At 34.8% G+C, this 17,774-nt stretch overlaps 1 long non-coding RNA gene across 1 annotated transcript; it reads right to left on the minus strand.

Moving 5' to 3' along the window:
• Positions 1-3,031: 3,031 nt before the first annotated feature.
• LOC140183933 (uncharacterized) lies at positions 3,032-3,221 on the minus strand. Its single transcript, XR_011880507.1, has 2 exons — positions 3,153-3,221; positions 3,032-3,077 (listed from the first exon to the last, which is right to left on the minus strand). It is a non-coding gene; the product is annotated as an uncharacterized lncRNA (long non-coding RNA).
• Positions 3,222-17,774: the final 14,553 nt, after the last annotated feature.

The following is a 17,774-nucleotide window of genomic DNA, read 5'->3' on the forward strand; positions in this document are numbered from 1 at the left end:
GGTCCACCTTGTCCTACAATTAAAAAGTATATTTTGTTTAAACAGCAATATTAATTCAGTAAAGTAATACAGAGTTATATAGTTCTAAAGATAGTTACCTGTTTCCAATTATCCCATTCATACTTCCCCCTTTTAATGTTTTTCGGCTCAATTAACTCAAGCCACTTTATAACGTAGATAGCACAGTCATATCTGAAAATGAAGAAAATAAATTACAAATCTCATTTAGGAAAGTTTAATGTTCAGAGTCACAAATTTATACGTTGATTTTTGGCCTGATATATTAACGTATGATGCTTTAATTTCCTTCTCCTTCTCGCCTTTCTTCAGAGGTTCCCCGCCGGCATATGCTCTCATTCTTGAAATTACATATCCCTTAAATACCAAAACAAATCAATAATACACCTGAATGAAATACACCCAAATGAATGCAAACAATCATTATTTAGAACATACTAAAGATATAAAATACACCCAAATGAATGCACTAGATACAACCAACTGAATAAACAACATACACCCAACATGATCAACAAAATACACCCAAATGGTTTCACAAAATACACCCAAAAGAGAACACAGAGCCAACTTACAGTGAATTTATTAAGCTGCTTTCTCTTATCGCTTGGAGCTTTCTTGTGTAGCGGGTCAAGTATATGAAATCTCCGCTTTCTTGTATCAATCACCCATAACCACCAATGGTCCGAGTGGCAAACAGGTGCAAAAATCTGAAGGATTGCCATATTTCAACAGTGTGTTATTTTATTTGGCATATAAGTAAACAACGGTACTAACAAATTTTACAAATGAAAACTTACATATGGATGCGAAGTTAATTTTTTTGCATCTATGAAGGGAATAAAACTTGGGTAGTCTTCCACCCTGAATTCTTTATTGGTTTTAGGTGATATGAATTCCCCGTTTGGGTGCTTCGAAATGGCCATGTTCTGCAAGAATTGTGAAACAACAAATATAATACTGAAAATACACCCAAGTGAATACTATAAATACACCCAAATGACTACACAATTTACACCCAATTGAACTTAAAAAATACACCCAAATGAATACAGAGAATACACCCAAAATGCGTAGAAGTAACACTTACCATAATATCGGGGGGAGACAGTATACTTGTTCTTGAAACCTTTTATCATTTGTCTGGTTGAGGATGAGGCACATGGCAGATACAATCTAGAAATATATGCCGAAATCAATTTATATTAATAAACATTGCAGTAAACTTTGGTGTAAAAACATTAATGTTATTCTAATATTACCTCATCTTCTACATAAGTTGCTGCCTGGAGTGATGCAATGTGCATTTTTGTCAAAATGTATTTATCTTGGGCCATTAGAGTGAACATGTTCTCATACTCGTTAGTTGTGCCATTCGCGTATGTCTTCACTCGCGTCCCCCAGATGTAGCACTTATGTTTCATATCATCCGTATTCTCATTTATTCCCGCAGGAATTTCAAACTTCCCAGAACTTTCTCCCCCAGTCTTCCTTTGAATTTGTGGACTTTTACTTTCTTCTTTCACTGCACTTTTTGCTATTTTTTCTACCAAATTCTCTAATTGTTCTAGCAAATTTGCAGCTTCTGGAGATTTTGCCCTTTCTGCCTCCTGCGTTGACGCTCCCTCCTGCATTGATGCTTCTTCTTGGCTTGAATCAGTGAGGCCAAGGCTGAATGATGGCATCTGATCTGTTCTAGGAACATACGATGTTGTGCGTGCCATCATCAATAGGGCAGCAGCGTCTTCTGCGGCTGGATAACTGCGTCATCATGTATAATGTATTATAAGAATAAGAATATATGGATGATAAGCAAAGATTGATTTCAGTCTAATGAACTTACATTTTAGTTGGAGCTGGGGGAATCGTGGGTGTGCTTTCTTCAAGTTGTTGGGGGGGTTCAGGAGTGCTGCACAGTTACACACAAATTAATCATGGCGTAAAAAAATATTCAGGAACAATATACATCCAAACTGTTACCAAATATACACCCGAACTGTAACCCAATATACACCCAAACTCTAAACAAATAATACTATTTCTTACGTTTTTGTAGTTCCTTCAATTTGTAGAAGAGGGGTTGGTTCAAAATCTATCTCAGGTGTTTCTTGAAATTCCGGCACAGTGGTTGTTTGGGACACTGGCACAAAAACTTAAATCGGAACTCTAAACAAGAAGAAAAATGAAAGGTTAACAACGCCTTTGAAAATAATAAGGTTATAAGGTTGAAATATTCTTGAAAAACTCACATTGCAAGTGCTTCCGACGGTGTCTGTTCCCTCACAACCATCATATTCGAATCAGTCGGCTCACTGGCTGACTGTTGAACCGGACTCAACCTAAAATACACCCAAAGAAAGTCAATAAATACACCCAAACAATTCAAAAGGAAGACATGCTTTGTTTTTTGAGAACTTACATACTTGCAGTTTTTGCTTTTTTTTTCCTCCCTTTTTTTCTTGAATAAAATAATAAAGGGATTTTTTTTCTAAAAAAAATATATACAGAATTAGAAGTAGAAGGTAATAGAAGAACAAAAGTAACGGTTATTTGAAAGAGAAATTACATGCTCTCTTCCTGCTTCACTACTTTGTTCTGTGCATCCTTGAGAGGAAGGATCATCACTTCCCAAGTTCACATCCGGTATTCTAAACAGATTTCATGTTATTCAGAAAAATATAATACATGTATAAAATAGACCCAAATGAATGCACAAGATACAACCAACTGAATGGACAATATACACCCAACACAACAAACGAAATACACCCAATTTAACAAACAACATACACCCAACTTGATCAACAAAATACACCCAAATTATGATAACAAGATTTTATCAAATAAAGCTTTTTACGTTTCAGAGGAGACATAGCGACCTTCTGTCGATCGCAGGTCAGCTTCGTTCTACCTGCGAAACAAGAAACAATTATTAGCAAAGAAAACACTCTAAAATCTGAAATATACACCCCAACAAGACATACCCCTCTGCAGCAGATTTTTCATCGATTCCCCTTAACAATTCATCTAGATCTTCACTTCCTATTTCATATCTCTCACTACATTCATAAAAGAAGATGTTAACAAAAATAATTATGATGATAGACGGTAATATAGCTTACGAGGTACTGTACCCATCATAGTATTGATCTTCTTCAGGAGATGAATGCTCAACAACAACCTTTTTCTTTTTGGATTGTGTTCTGGGTGGAAAAAACAAGTATGAATCAGAAATAAAAAATTAATTTTATTACAGAATATTATCCAAAGAAGTGCTTACTTTTTTGGTGTTCTTTGTGTCTTTTTATTTTTCTTTTGCTTCTCCACCGGTGATGATTCTTCGCTTTTATAAGTTAATAAGAGACACTTCAGTTAATACACGAAATCTTTATAATGAGGCCAAAAGAAAGGAGTAATAATTTCAGAACATTACTCATCAGTTGATTCAGATTCTAAATCAGAATCTGAATCCCCTTGACTCTTCTTTCTTTTTCTGGAAGGCAAACAATCATTATTTAGAACATACTAAAGATATAAAATACACCCAAATGAATGCACAAGATACAACCAACTGAATCGATAATATACACCCAACTTAGTTAACAATATACACCCAACTTGATAAACAAAATACACCCAAATGGTTCCACAAAATACACCCAACTCGACAAAGAAATTACACCCAAGTATGGTACTTACTTTTTTTCTTTTTTGCTGGGTTGTTTTCTTGGTGAATCCTCTGAGTCTTCTTGAGTCTCAGACTCGGAGGTAGAACTGTCACTGTCAGTTGTTTCTGTCTCCGAAGACGATGTTGAACTCGCCTTCCTTTTTTTGTTTTTTTGATTTCTTGTTTTTTTTTCTTTTTTCTCTATTTTTTTCATTTTCTCTCTTGTTTCCGCCATCTTTACAATCCCCTGAAACATTAGATATTTTAGTTAGCAGCATTCAGGTAAATAAAATACATCCACATATTACGTTCACTTACCAAAATTTCCTCTGTTTCTGCACTCATTCTTTCGACCAACTGCTCCTTACTCCAGTTGGCAATCCAGGGTTTTGGCGGTCTTTCAGCCTTCTTCTTGCCCTTGTTTTTAGAAAGATGAATGTAAATTATCATCAGAGCAAAGAGGCAGACATCAATTGCCTTCTTCGTTTTCTCCTTGTAGTCGGTTATGCCCTTGACCATAAAGGTCAAAACATGCCCCCCCCCCAGTTTCGCTCCGTTATGCTGTCCATCTCAAAAATTGGGGCCAGGTGTACAGGCGAGATTTTGTTTATTGTCGTTGGTAAAAGGAACGCCATTTGTATATAGAGGATGAAAATCCTCTTGAACATTAGGCGTTCCTCTTCATTACCAACGCCAATATCCATCATCTCATCTGTAAGACTTTTGAGGGTCTTATCCTGGAATCTTCTAAAAATTACTTTGTCATCCTCAGAAAGTTTCTTATAATCGACTTTCTGAGGAAATAGATCTCCTACAAAAAGGAAAACAACAAAGTATCAAAGTCGGTTCAAATACACCCAAGCATCAGTTAATATACACCTATAGTTTTTAGTGAGTTACCTGTTGCATTGATGCCAAGCGCATCACCTATTTTTCTTGGTGTTATTTTAAAAGAACCGTATCCCGTTTCCAATCTGTTCTCCCCTAGTTTGAAGTTGTTAGCCAGCTCCCTTAACACTTGGTGATGCACCCTTAATGGTGGGATGTGCATCAAGCAACTGAGTCCCAAATCCCTCACAATTGTTTTCTTTTCCTCACTCATATTTCTGAATTTATCACTTAAGAGATGTGTTGCACACTTAAGGTCTTTTGTTTGCTGTAAACAAAAATAAAATTATTGCCAGCTATAATTCTATTATATAAAATTGATTTCATGTAAGACATATATTTGTTCTTACATTTCTTCCAGGTTGGTTTCTCGCTGCCATTTTCTCTGAAATGAAAAATACATCCAAAGATATCAGTAAGATACACCCATATATATGAGTCAGATACACCCATTGATAACAGTAAGATACACCCATATATATCAGTCAGATACACCCATAGATATGAATCAGATACAACCATATATATCAGTCAGGTGTCACTCAAACATGCATCAATATCAAGCAACATTACAAGGTCAACCAATATACACCCAACAAATTAATCCATATACACCCATAGATATGATTCAGATACATCCATATATATCACTTCAAAAATATACACCCAACATTTTATGCCATATACACCCAACAAATTACTGCATATATACCCACCAAACTACGGAATATACCCCCAAAAATGAGTTACAAGAACAGTAACACCTACGAGAACGAAGAAGAACAGTGTAACATAGAAGTAAGAATAACAGTAAAACCTAGAACATTAAAAACTATAAAATGAGACGTAGAGCAAAAAGAACAGTAAAAACTAGAAGAACGTAGAAGAACAGTAAAACCTAGTTCGAAATCTGGAAAATATATAGGAATGGTAATGTAACGTACCTTGAGTATTATAGCTTTGTTTACTCTGGAGATTCTTGATCGAGAGTTTATGGTGTGTTGATGGAGTTTTCGAATGTTAGCGACGAGTTGTATATCTTGAGTTTCGAATGTTGCTCGAAAATGGAAGGGTTGCGTTTTCTCTAAATGGCTTTGAGAAGTGGAAGAAGTGGAAGAGTCTTCCATTAAGGGGCGGTTTACGCGAAGAAAAGCGTAACCGTTTGAGTGGGAGCGCATGATGGTACGCTCCATTCAATATCAATACACGCGCGTGTAGAATGTTTGTGGGCTGGAGACTTATAACACTTGTAAGGCCTTATTGCTTGTATGTGTAGCAGGCCCGTAAAAAATAACCATTCTATACATGTCCCAAAAGATTTGTTTTAATGGATAAATTTATCCCAAAATTTTTTGTTCTTTCATAGAAAATGTTATCTCCAATTAATTTTTCGTTATTGATAAAATTATCTTCGAAACAAACAAATAGTGCACATCCCTTTCCAAACATCTTCGCATTCATAATAATATATATGCGCAAAATTAAAACCTTCCACTCGTCACATTATATTACTTATTCATTAAACAGTATGCATAATATTGGCAAGCAAGGTGATCGACATAGCACCCATTTTTAAGGCTGTTTTTTTAAAAGAAGATTAAAATTGAGAGATTTAGATTGAAAAATAAAGATTAAATTAAATTTTTATTTATATCGTATTTGGTATAAAATATATTAGATTGAGTTATATTTTGGTATTATTTTTAGTTTAAATAAATTTAAAAAAATTAAGAATAAATTTAAAATTTAAAAAGTTTAATAAAAATATTTTTAAAAAATAATATTATTCAAGTTTTAGTTTTTGGTTTCCAAAATTTTAATTTTTTGTTCATATTTTTTAGAAGTACTAAAGAAAAAAAATTTTGTATTCTAAAATTGAAATTTTAATTTCAACTTCTTATCACTAAGAGCCTGTTTGGGAAGTAGCAGAAGCTACTTTTTTAACTTTTGAATTATGAAAAGTCACAATCTATGTGTTTGGCACTATTTTAAAAAAAGCTTTTAACGTCCCGAAAAGTTAATTTGCAGCTTTTTGAATAAGTAGAAATATATGACTTCTTGCTTCTCGAGAAGTCATTCTACCACTTACTTAAAAAAAATTAATTTTAAAACAAAAAAATCTACTTTCCTTCTTGGCTCTATGAAAAATACTGACCCTTCATCACCATTTTCACACAAGGTCTGCTGCTAGAAGCACTGGCCTTCCACCATCATTCTCACGCAATGTTCCAAGTCTCACCATTTTTACGTAACATCTGATGGAAGTATTGATACTCCACATTTTCAGACAATATTACATCTGAACAACTTACTGCATATATTCCTTCTAAATTTTTTTATCATTTTATCACTATTTTTTATTATTAAATTTGTATTCAAGTGTGGTATGAAATTTCAGTTTTAATTTTATTTTTTTCATATGTAATTTTGTAGCTTATTATTTTCATAGTTAATTATAACAAGTTCTTGACCTCAATAAAGGAGAAGAGAGTTCTAATAGGAGTAAAAATAAAAAATAAAAAACAGCAATAAAATATATATTGACACGCATTTTATATTTATTTTTTATTTTCACCTATCATATCATACACAATATTAGACTATTAGTGATTAGGTTATGTAAAATCAACATTCAATATTAGAAAGTATTCGTTATCATAGTTATTTTAATATTCATTCTCTTTTATAGAAAAAATTTATTTTTTGAGTTATTTATCCAAACGCTACAACTTTAAAATAAGTACTTTTATAACTAAACATTCAAATACAAAATAATTTATTTATAAGCTGTTTTTAATAAAAGTCCTTATATTTTAAGCTCCTTTTTCAAAAGAACTTATTTAAGTTATTTACCCAAACTAGAACTAAATACAATACCGTATCTTAATCCCCTGGTCTTATTCTCAATCTTAATCTCTGAAAACAAATGTAACTTAACTGTTCACTCACACACACATGGAATGGGGGACAGTTCATGTGCTTCTGTTTTTTAATGATAGAGAACACTTACTCACGGTTACACTAACCTATTTCCCAATCATCATGCTCTTCATTTCTTTATTTCGGAAATTACTTGTGAAACAATCTTTGTATGAGTGTGTAAAAGCAATATGAACGGTTTATATATATATATATATATATATATATATATATATATATATATATATTTATTTTCATACTGCTAATAGCGAGTAGTAACATTAGGTGGCTTTTGTTAACTCTAAAAATTTATAGGTAATTTTGATAGATTAATAGTAATAAGTAATATAAACTATTTTATACAATTATTTAATCATTATTTTTTTTCTTCTATCATAAAAATAGTTATTTTGTTGATAAAAAATATATTATTTGAGTTATCTCCATATAACCTCAAAGACAGAAATTTAAACTGTGAAAATAATCAATTATATGATACAATTATCTTTGGATGCAGTTTTTTTTTATATAAATGTTATGTTAATACATGATACTTGTGCACTAGATTATTTTTTTATAAACAGACTATATATGAAAATTAGATTCTAAATATAAAAATGTTGAAAAAAATAGATAAATATATAAAAATAAATAAAATAATTTTGTTTTGAAATAAAATTGCTTATTGTTTTGTTTACGCATACATTGTGAACAATGAAAATAGGAATGAAGGCATAATATAACAATAACAACAAAGAATATAAAGGCGTAATTTTTTATTTTATTTTTTCTATACGTTTTTTTGGAGACATTAATTAAGTCTAGTATTAGAAAACATAAATAAACACAAAACAAATCAAAATAGAAAAGAGGAGATTATTTGAATGATAAAATGAAGAATTTAGATAACTTGTATTTTAAAATATATTTTAAAAATATAATAGTAAAAAAATTTAATTTTTTATTAATTCAAATATTAAAAATATTAAATATTAATTTTTAAATATTTTTAATAAAATTTGTTTATAACATTCTTAAAATATGCTTTTAAAAACATATAGTAGCAAAAAGTTATAAAGAAGAGAAAATCAAGGAGACATACGTAGTCAATTTAAACAATTTTTTAAAAAAAATTATTTAAAAAAATCCCAATAAAAATTAAAAAAACTCAAAGAATTAATCTAATTTCATGCTATTCATAGTACACATACAGTAAAAAAAATAACCGCACAAACTCTTATCCCTCTTTCTCTAGCCACACGCCCGCGCCCCACCCAACGTCGCTGACCATGACAGCATGCCACCCCCTTCTTTTGCGAACTTGACGCCACCGATCGACCAACGCCGCACGCAGCGCTATCTATTCCCAAAACCAGCATTGCCGACCTTGTCGCCAACCATCACCGCGATCCCACAATGCCTTCCCTTTGCGAACACCGCAGCAAATATGCATCCCCTTCATTAGCCAACACATCACTATAGAGCACCGTGGCAGGCTCTCCTCGTGTCTGTAGTCACGACAAGAACGCAGCTCCCCATCACGACTGCAACGACGCAAACCACCGCTCCCTCCCCTCCCGAACTCATCACATCATGCCACTAAGGAACTACCACACGTTCGCTACTATTCCCTACCAAGGGTCGTTACGGAACGACTAGTGAGGAAGAAGGAGGTCGCGTTGCTCATCTTTTTGGTTTTGGATAATTCTTTTTACTAGTTATGTCTTTTGTCGATTTTTAGCAAATCGATGCTGGTTCGATTCTAATGGTTTGGGAGCGAAACCAACTCCTCTTTTGCAGGTACCAGTTTTCTATAAGTGCATCAAAGCGCCTCAAATTAGACGAGTTTTGAAATAGATATTAAATTAAGATTTGTAGAAGAACAAAATAAATTAAAAATAAAGTTTTCGAAAAGTAAATTGACTGGAATCGAAAAAGATTGCATTAAAATTAAAAAAACAATAACATGCCTTCGAGTGAATCAAAGGACTTTCGACATGGAAATTAAAAGATGCTGAAATGTAAATTTGACAAGGAAATTAAAATTGCTTGAAAGGTAAATTGAACATGGAAAGAAAAGATTTTGCATGAATTGTAAATTGAAAAGATAAAAATATGGAAGGAACCCTATAGAAAAGAGACTCGATCGCAGACTCAGAAATTTGCTCGGGATGTGAGTGTGCTTGAGTGTTTTCTGAAGTAAAGTTCCAACCTTTATTCCCTAAAACTTTCTAATATTTATAGCCTACCTCTGTAACCGACTATTAATTACACAATATTTTCTTGCGCGCACATTCCCTGGTAACCGTTCCCACTCTTTTGCTAATGAAATGTTACCCATCAATTCCTCACGTGGTGAAAGCTTTCAACTTCTCCACTTATGTAACCGTTCGATCCTTTATTCAAGCAACTATTCGATTTATTATTCGAATACCTGTTCGATTAGGCACGTTCGATTTAAGAAGAAATTCAAAATCGAGTTCATGACAAGCAACTCCCAACTTATACCTGCACGTGCCCCTTTTTCAACATCTGCTTCCTTTCTCATTGTCTCTTCAATACTTCGAATTAGCTCGTCTTAATCGAAAATATTTTTCGATTAACAAATTGCCTCCTTAGATTAATGTTTTTGTCTTTGAAGTCATTTTTGGAAGATAAAACACTTAATCTAAATTCAAATTTCAATTTTCTGAGTCATTAATAATTACCATTTAAGTTCCCATTAATACTGACCCGTTCGACATGTTTCTCGTGACTTGCGCTTTCTCTCTCCACCACTTCGCCTTCTTCGCAAAGTTACTTCCTTTCCTTTTGAATTCTATATGCGAAAACGGCTACAGTGAAATTTTTCTTTAAATTCGACATTTCTATCTTTGTCAAATTTTCTCGAACCTTTATTCTCTCGATTTCTCTTGCATTCATCCTTCTCTTACCATTTTCACTCTTCAGACTTCACCCTTCTTTGCTCTGCAATGGCCGCTTCATCATCTCACGCTGCCACACAAGACAAAAGTAAAGGCCCCACAGTAGAACTACCGGCTCCACCAGCTTTTCATGTATTGAATCAGGTCAATGATGAAGTTATTGTTGACCCACAGCTTCAAACCAATGATTCCAGGATCCTAATTCCTTTTACAGTAGGGGGAGACGTCCATTGTTTTCTTGGACCTATTGAAACCATGGAAAAGGCAAACACCCTAGTGCTCAAGAAGAAGATCTGTTGATTAACCAAACCCTCGACATCTCTTTCTTCATCAATCAAAAACCCTTCAAAAATAACCCAAAGATTAACTCTCGAGGGACTGACTTCACAGCCTGGCACCAGCGCCTTACCCCTACAAAGAGCACTGCTTGGGGGGCTCTGGGGATTCAGAAACTCCTAGGGCTTTCCCACTTCACCTTCAACACTCCTTTAGATGATTGGAGCCATAACCTATTTTTGGAACAGGACAACCAACAATTTCCACCTCCCTTGTGGAATGATTAGTATGTCTCTTTTGGATGTAGCCGCTATTACAGGGCTTCCGATAAATCCTCCAAACTATACTTCTGACATGCAACCCAGGCACCAATACAATATTGTCTCTACCAATTCCTATAGTGATTTCATTGCTCATAACATGGGTGCAGAGGGCACTACTATTACAGATGACGAGCATGTAGCCTTTCTGTTCTATTGGCTAAATGCAATCATTTTCTGTTTTCGAAGTGTTCAGATGTCGAAGTTTTTCCTTCTCCTGGCTGTCTGCTTCATAAAGAAAATATTCTTAATTTGGCCAAGCTTCTTCTAGGGCATGTTTTCGAAGAACTTGGTCAATTTGTACATTGTCTCCGAGACAATTGTCTGATCAGTACAGGTGGCCCTCTCTGGATTCTCCAACTATGGCTTAATGCCAATTTTGAAAAATATATGACATAACCTGGAGGTGGTGCTATTGACAAACAACATATTGAAGGCTTCTGATTGGCTGATTATAAGCGAAATTTCCTAGATACACAGTCGGACGAAGACCGATTTTTTGCTGTTTTTTCTCTTTTCTATTCCTGTAAAGATTTTTACAATGAAAACCTCAATTTCACTTCTTTCATGCGTCCAAATTGTGGTCCTGCATGGCTTGATCGTTTACTCTTTCCAAATGACACTGAGAAAAATGAACTGGCTAATCGAAATTGGCAAATTTGCTGGCTGTTCAAGTAATTCCTACAGGGTTGTCCCAACACAAAAAAGAAAGGTTCAAAGTAACCATGTATGCCCCTCACTTCACAGCCAGGCAACTGAATTTCTCACAGGCCATTCCAACCCCTCTTTCTCGAATTAACAAACCATTTTGCCACATCACTCTTACTTCTCAAAGTGAACTTGATTTCTGCCTCTAAAAAAATCAACAACAAAGGGAGCGTTTTAATTTTCCTCGTTTATGATCGCAACTCCTATATCACCAATTCTTGCTTCGAATGGTGGACTATTTACTACTCTAGGTACAATAGTACTTTAGAAGAAATCCAGCAATATGCCATTCGAACAGCCCCCGCTGTCGAAGGTTCTCCCAAAAAATCTCAAAAAATAAAAGCTGACAACACAGCTTCTTTGCAACAACCGCAACATAAGAGTCAAAGAACTCCCACCAAAACTTCCAGAAGGGTAACTATTTCTACATATACTCATGCACCTTAAACTGAAATACTTCTCAATCACACTTATTTAACAACTCTTGATTTCAATCTTTTCATCAGTTATGGTTGCAACCATCGAGTGAGAGCTCCGATAGAAGCGAGCAATCCATCCGGAACATCCTTGCTACTTCCTCTCAATCAAAGGACACAGCTGATTCAGATTCGGGTCCTCAATTAATTCGAAAGCCAAGACTTATTCTGGTAACATTATCATTTCTACATATATTTCATTTGAGCTAGAATAAATCTTAACTTATAACTGTGTACCTTGTATATCATCCCACTACTACTGCTCAATCAATCACTTCACCCCCAGCGCTGAATCAACCACTTCAACAATAACAACATGACCAGGGACAAACCACATCTCATTATTCAATCCAGGCCATAGAGTCCATTCAGCCACAGCAATGTGTTTTCCACTTCCCACTAGGACACAAGTGGTTGATCTCACAACAAAGCAAACCCAACAATCACCAACACAAACTCTGAGCACTGAACATACCTCTCCGATCATCCAACCTGCACTTTCTGTTGAATATCAAGTAGCCCCTGACTCTAATTCTCTTTCTCGAGTTGCTGAGACCACTACTTCTGATTCTCCTCTATCCAGAGTCATAGAAACCTTTCCTTCTCCTTCGAGAGCATCCAGTCCACCTCAACAAGCTGAATTTCAAACTCCCCTTGATCAAGGATCTGGAGGTTTGGGTGTTTCTTCTGAACTTACAAGCGCTACTTTGGCTAGGTTAATCTCCATCTTAAATCAAGCCATTCAAGAGGACGAAGTGCCTATTCCTGCCCTGGTACTCTCCAGACCTTCAACATCTAGTCCTTCATTCGAGTTGAGTGTTGACACTCGAGAACAACTTCGGTCACTTCTTAAACTCTTGGATCATCCACTTGCTGCATGGATCAATGATGCAATTCTCAACCAGCTTTTATCTGAATTGTTAAATTTTGCCTTTGAACTTCTGGCTTCTACTCCACATTCTGCCATAGTCCACTAATTCAAACAACTTGCCAACAACAGTGTAGCTTTCCAAAACAAGCTTCAAAAACTTGAAAACGAGGAGGCTAAAATCAAGACTGAAGTAAAAAACTATACTGCAGCCCTTTAACCACTTAAAACTTCTCGGGCGGAATTCGATTTGAGAATCTCTCATGCTATTTCTGTTTAAGCCTATTATGACAAGGAAGAGATAAAACTCGAAGCAGAATTGGCCCAGATCAATGAAAAACTTGCTAAAATACGCAAGAGAAGAGCTGATATAGTCATACCTCTGACCACTGCCCATCAAGAACAACAACAATTCATTCAAGAAATTGTTTCTATTGAGACCAAACAAGAAGAATGTGGGAGACAACTTGACAAGGTCCAATATGAAAAGTTCAAACATGCTGAGGCACTTTCAATTCTGGACCATGAAAAAGCAAAGCTACGCTCAAACTTGGCAAATCTTATGGCACCTCATGCTTCTCCTTAAATTTCAATATCTGTAATAGTTTCACTTTCTTTCGGACTTATGCACTTTGACTTTTAATTTAGCAAACAATAATATTGCTTTAAGTATTTTCCATTAATCGAGTCAATTATATTTCCCAATTCGATATCTTTGATCATATATGCATTTTCCGAATACAATCCTATCACTTGGAAAGGACCTTCCCAAGTATGGGACCATTTTCCAAGAAATCGAGATTTCTTTTTCATTGGCAAAATAAATTTTAAAACCAACTCACCTATACTGAAATATTTTTCTCTTATTCGACGATTATAACTTTAAGCAACACTTTCTTTTTGTCGAACCATATTTTCAAGTGCCAGAATTTGCTTTGAATCTAATTCATTCAACTCATCAAACATTGCATTCTGGTAATCATCGACTGAAAAATCATTCAGTTTCGACACTCTCAAAGTATTCAAATTAATCTCTAGTGGTAGCACCGCATCATGGCCATAAACCAATTTATAGGGCGAAGTACCTGTTGACCCCTTTGGTGAATTTCGATAAGCCCATAATACTTGGCTTAAAGTTTCATGTCACGTTCGAGGTCTATTCCCAATATGCTTCTTGATCAAACTTATCAGGATTTTATTGGCTGCCTCTACTTGCCCATTAGCATGTGCATAATAAGGGGTTAAGGTAACCATATTGATATTCCTTGAGGCTGCAAAATTTTTAATTCGCTGACCAGTAAACATAGTCCCTTGATCAATACTTAATGTTTGAGGAATTCCAAATCGATGGATTATATGTTCCTCAATAAAGTCTATTATTTCATTTTGACCAACTTCTACTAGAGGAACTGCTTCAGCCCACTTTGTGAAATAATCAATTGCTACCAAGATAAATTTATGTTGTTTCGATGAAGGAGGATAAATCAACCCAATCAAATCTAAAGCCCAACCTCTAAATGGCCATGGCTTTATTATTGAATGCAATTCAGATGCTGAAATCTGCTGTAGCGAACCATGTTTTTGACATTCGTGACATGCTTTTGCATAATCAATACAATCTTTTATCATGGATGGCCAATACACATGGTTGCGATATAACACCCATTTCATCTTCTTTCCAGCTTGATGTGCACCACATATTCCTTTATGGACTTCACCTAAAGAAATATCTTTATCATCTTGACTTAAACATCTCGACAAACTTTCATTGCCTGTAATTTTATTTTCCTTTCAACTGGGATGCTGGAATTCTTTAAATACTCAGCAATAGGCTTTCTCCAACCATTATCTTCCCATTCGCCTATACATAAAGCTTCCCTTTCATCTGCAGGTACTAATATTTGATGGATACTAGCCAACTTTTTAAAAGTTTCTGGGCCAATCCTATATCTCGAAGAAATTTGGCCTGACTCATTAGCAATTTCATTATGAATCCTTGGGATGTGAACCAAAGACAATTTTCGAAAAGAAGTTAACAATTTCCAAGCCGTTGCTAAATATTTCTGTAACTTCTCATTATTACATTTAAATTCTTTCGATAACTGCTTTAGGACTAACTGAGAATCCCCTAGGATTTGAACTTCCAGAGCCCCTTTATCGATCAATATTTTGAAGTCCAAAATTAAAGCTTCATACTCCGCCATATTATTCGAGCAAGAATATTTTAACTCAAATAAAAATTCCGATGAAATTCCTTCTAGTGAAACAATAAGAATTCCTACTCCTGCACCATCTTTGTGCTTCGATCCATCAAAATATAACTTCCAATAATCGACTTCAATATCAATTATATTTGCCCTCTGGTCATTCAGATGGTTTGAATTATCAACAAGAAAATCTGCAATGACCTGACCTTTTACATCCTTGGTTGGGACATATTGTAAATCAAATTCTATCAAAGCTAGCATCCATTTTCCTAAACGTCCCTGTAACATCAGAAAACTCAACATATACTTGATGAGATCAGTTTGTGCTATAACTTTCACTGATTTAGCAACCATATAGCCTTTTAATTTCATACAAGCATAATATAAAGACAAACACAATTTTTCTATTGGGGAGTATCTTGTCTTGATATCTGTTAGAACTCGACTAAGGTAATAAACAGCCCGTTTATGCTCATTCTCATCATCTTGGACTAACATACACCTAATTGTGTTTATAGATGCTGCAATGTATAATTTTAAGGGCTCATGTGGGCGAACATTCGCCATATTCGGAGCCTTAGATAAATAAGGCTTAATCGAATCGAATGCTAGCTGATGCTCATCTGTCCATTTGAACTGTGAATCATTCTTTAACTTCACTAAAGGTGCAAACACTCGAGTTCGATCAGAAAGGTTCGAAATGAACCTTCTAAGATAATTCATCTTTCCTAGGAAAGATTGCACCTCTTTCTTCGATTTAGGCACAGACAACGCTAATATTGCATCAGCCTTGCTTTTATCAATCGCAATTCCTTTCTTATGAACAACAAAACCTAGGAAATTTCCAACCGATACACCAAAAGCACATTTTAAAGGGTTCATTTTTAATCCTTTCTTCCTCATGGTGAAATGCTTTTTTTCAGTGGTCAATGTGTTGACTCACTGAAATCAATTTGACCATAACATCATCGATATATACCTCTATAAATTTTCCAATAAACTCATGGAATATAGCATTCATTTCTCGTTGATAAGTTGCACCAGCATTTTTCAAACCAAAGGGCATAACTACCCATTCGTAAGTGCCTAACGCCCTAGGACAACGAAAGGCAGTTTTGGACACATCATCTTCTGCAATGAAGATCTGGTTATATCCTGAATAACCGTTCATAAAACTTAGAATTTCATTTCCTACTACAAAATCGATCAACATGTTTGCAATTGGTATAAAGTATTCATCCTTTGGAGTAGCATTATTCAAGTCTCGAAAATCAATACATACTCTTAACTTTCCATTTTTCTTCATCACAGGAACAATATTCGAAACCCATTCCACATATCGTGCAGTTAGAATAAATTTTGCTTTAATCAAACGTTCTATTTCTTCTTTAATCTTTTGATTGATTTCTGGAGCAAAATGACGAGGGGTTTGCTTTATAGGTTGAGCATTTGGTTTCAATGCTAATCGATGCTCTATAAGAGAACGATCGAGACCAGGCATCTCATGATAATCCCAAGCAAAATAATCTTAAATTCATGTAAAAGACGGAAAAGTTCTGTTCGAAAAGGATCGACAAGATCTTTACAAATATATATAATTCGAACATCATCAAGAGTCCCTAAATTAATTTCTTTTAAGGGATCTTGAGATTCAAACCCATTAAAATGATCATCATCTTTTACTGAATATTTTTCGAAACCCAAAGATTCTAAATCATAGATGCAATCGAAAGAGAAATCAACAGATTCATTAGAAATAGAATATACTAGATCTTTTACTAGAGTAATATCAATTTGATTTTCAACAGAGTGTGCCTCTGCTATTAAATCGGCAGTTTGTATTGAAACATCACTTGTATTACAAGAAGAAAAACTAAAACCATGACAAAACTCAATAGAAGGCGTCGAGTTATTACAACTACCAGAAGAATTTATATTCCTACATGATTCCACTTCATCAGAGGAACCATTTTTATTTTCTATAGAAAGAGAATTACTTAAATAATTATATAAAGTTACGAGGTAGTCTGAAACATCCTGGACCTGGTCCATAAAGCAATCCTTCAGCAAACCTTTTAAGAGAGACAATCCCAACCAGTCGGGCTTACATTCAACTGTGGGTAGCACAACTTCACCGATAGACCTTCCGAAGACAAATAACAAACTTCACAATTATAAGAATTCAGTGTCCTATCAACATTCAAAGGCTTCAATTTACGACTATACATTCTGAAATCAACATGGATCTGTTTGACATAAAGATTCGAATCTGCCTTGATGACTTCAGGCTTGCTGTTCTCCGTCCAAAGAAGAACACTTTGATGCACAATAGAAGGTATAGCCCCCACACCATGGATCCAATCTCGCCCCAATAAAGCATTATAGCTTGCTTCTGATGGTAATACCACGAACACAGTATTTTATTCGAAGGACCTAACTTTTACACTCAAAGTAACTAGACCTTTTGCTGGGGTCGAAGTCCCACTGAAGTTCGTTTCAACAA

This window comes from Arachis hypogaea, chromosome 1, assembly GCF_003086295.3.
Source record: "Arachis hypogaea cultivar Tifrunner chromosome 1, arahy.Tifrunner.gnm2.J5K5, whole genome shotgun sequence".
NCBI classification, from domain to species: domain Eukaryota; kingdom Viridiplantae; phylum Streptophyta; class Magnoliopsida; order Fabales; family Fabaceae; genus Arachis; species Arachis hypogaea.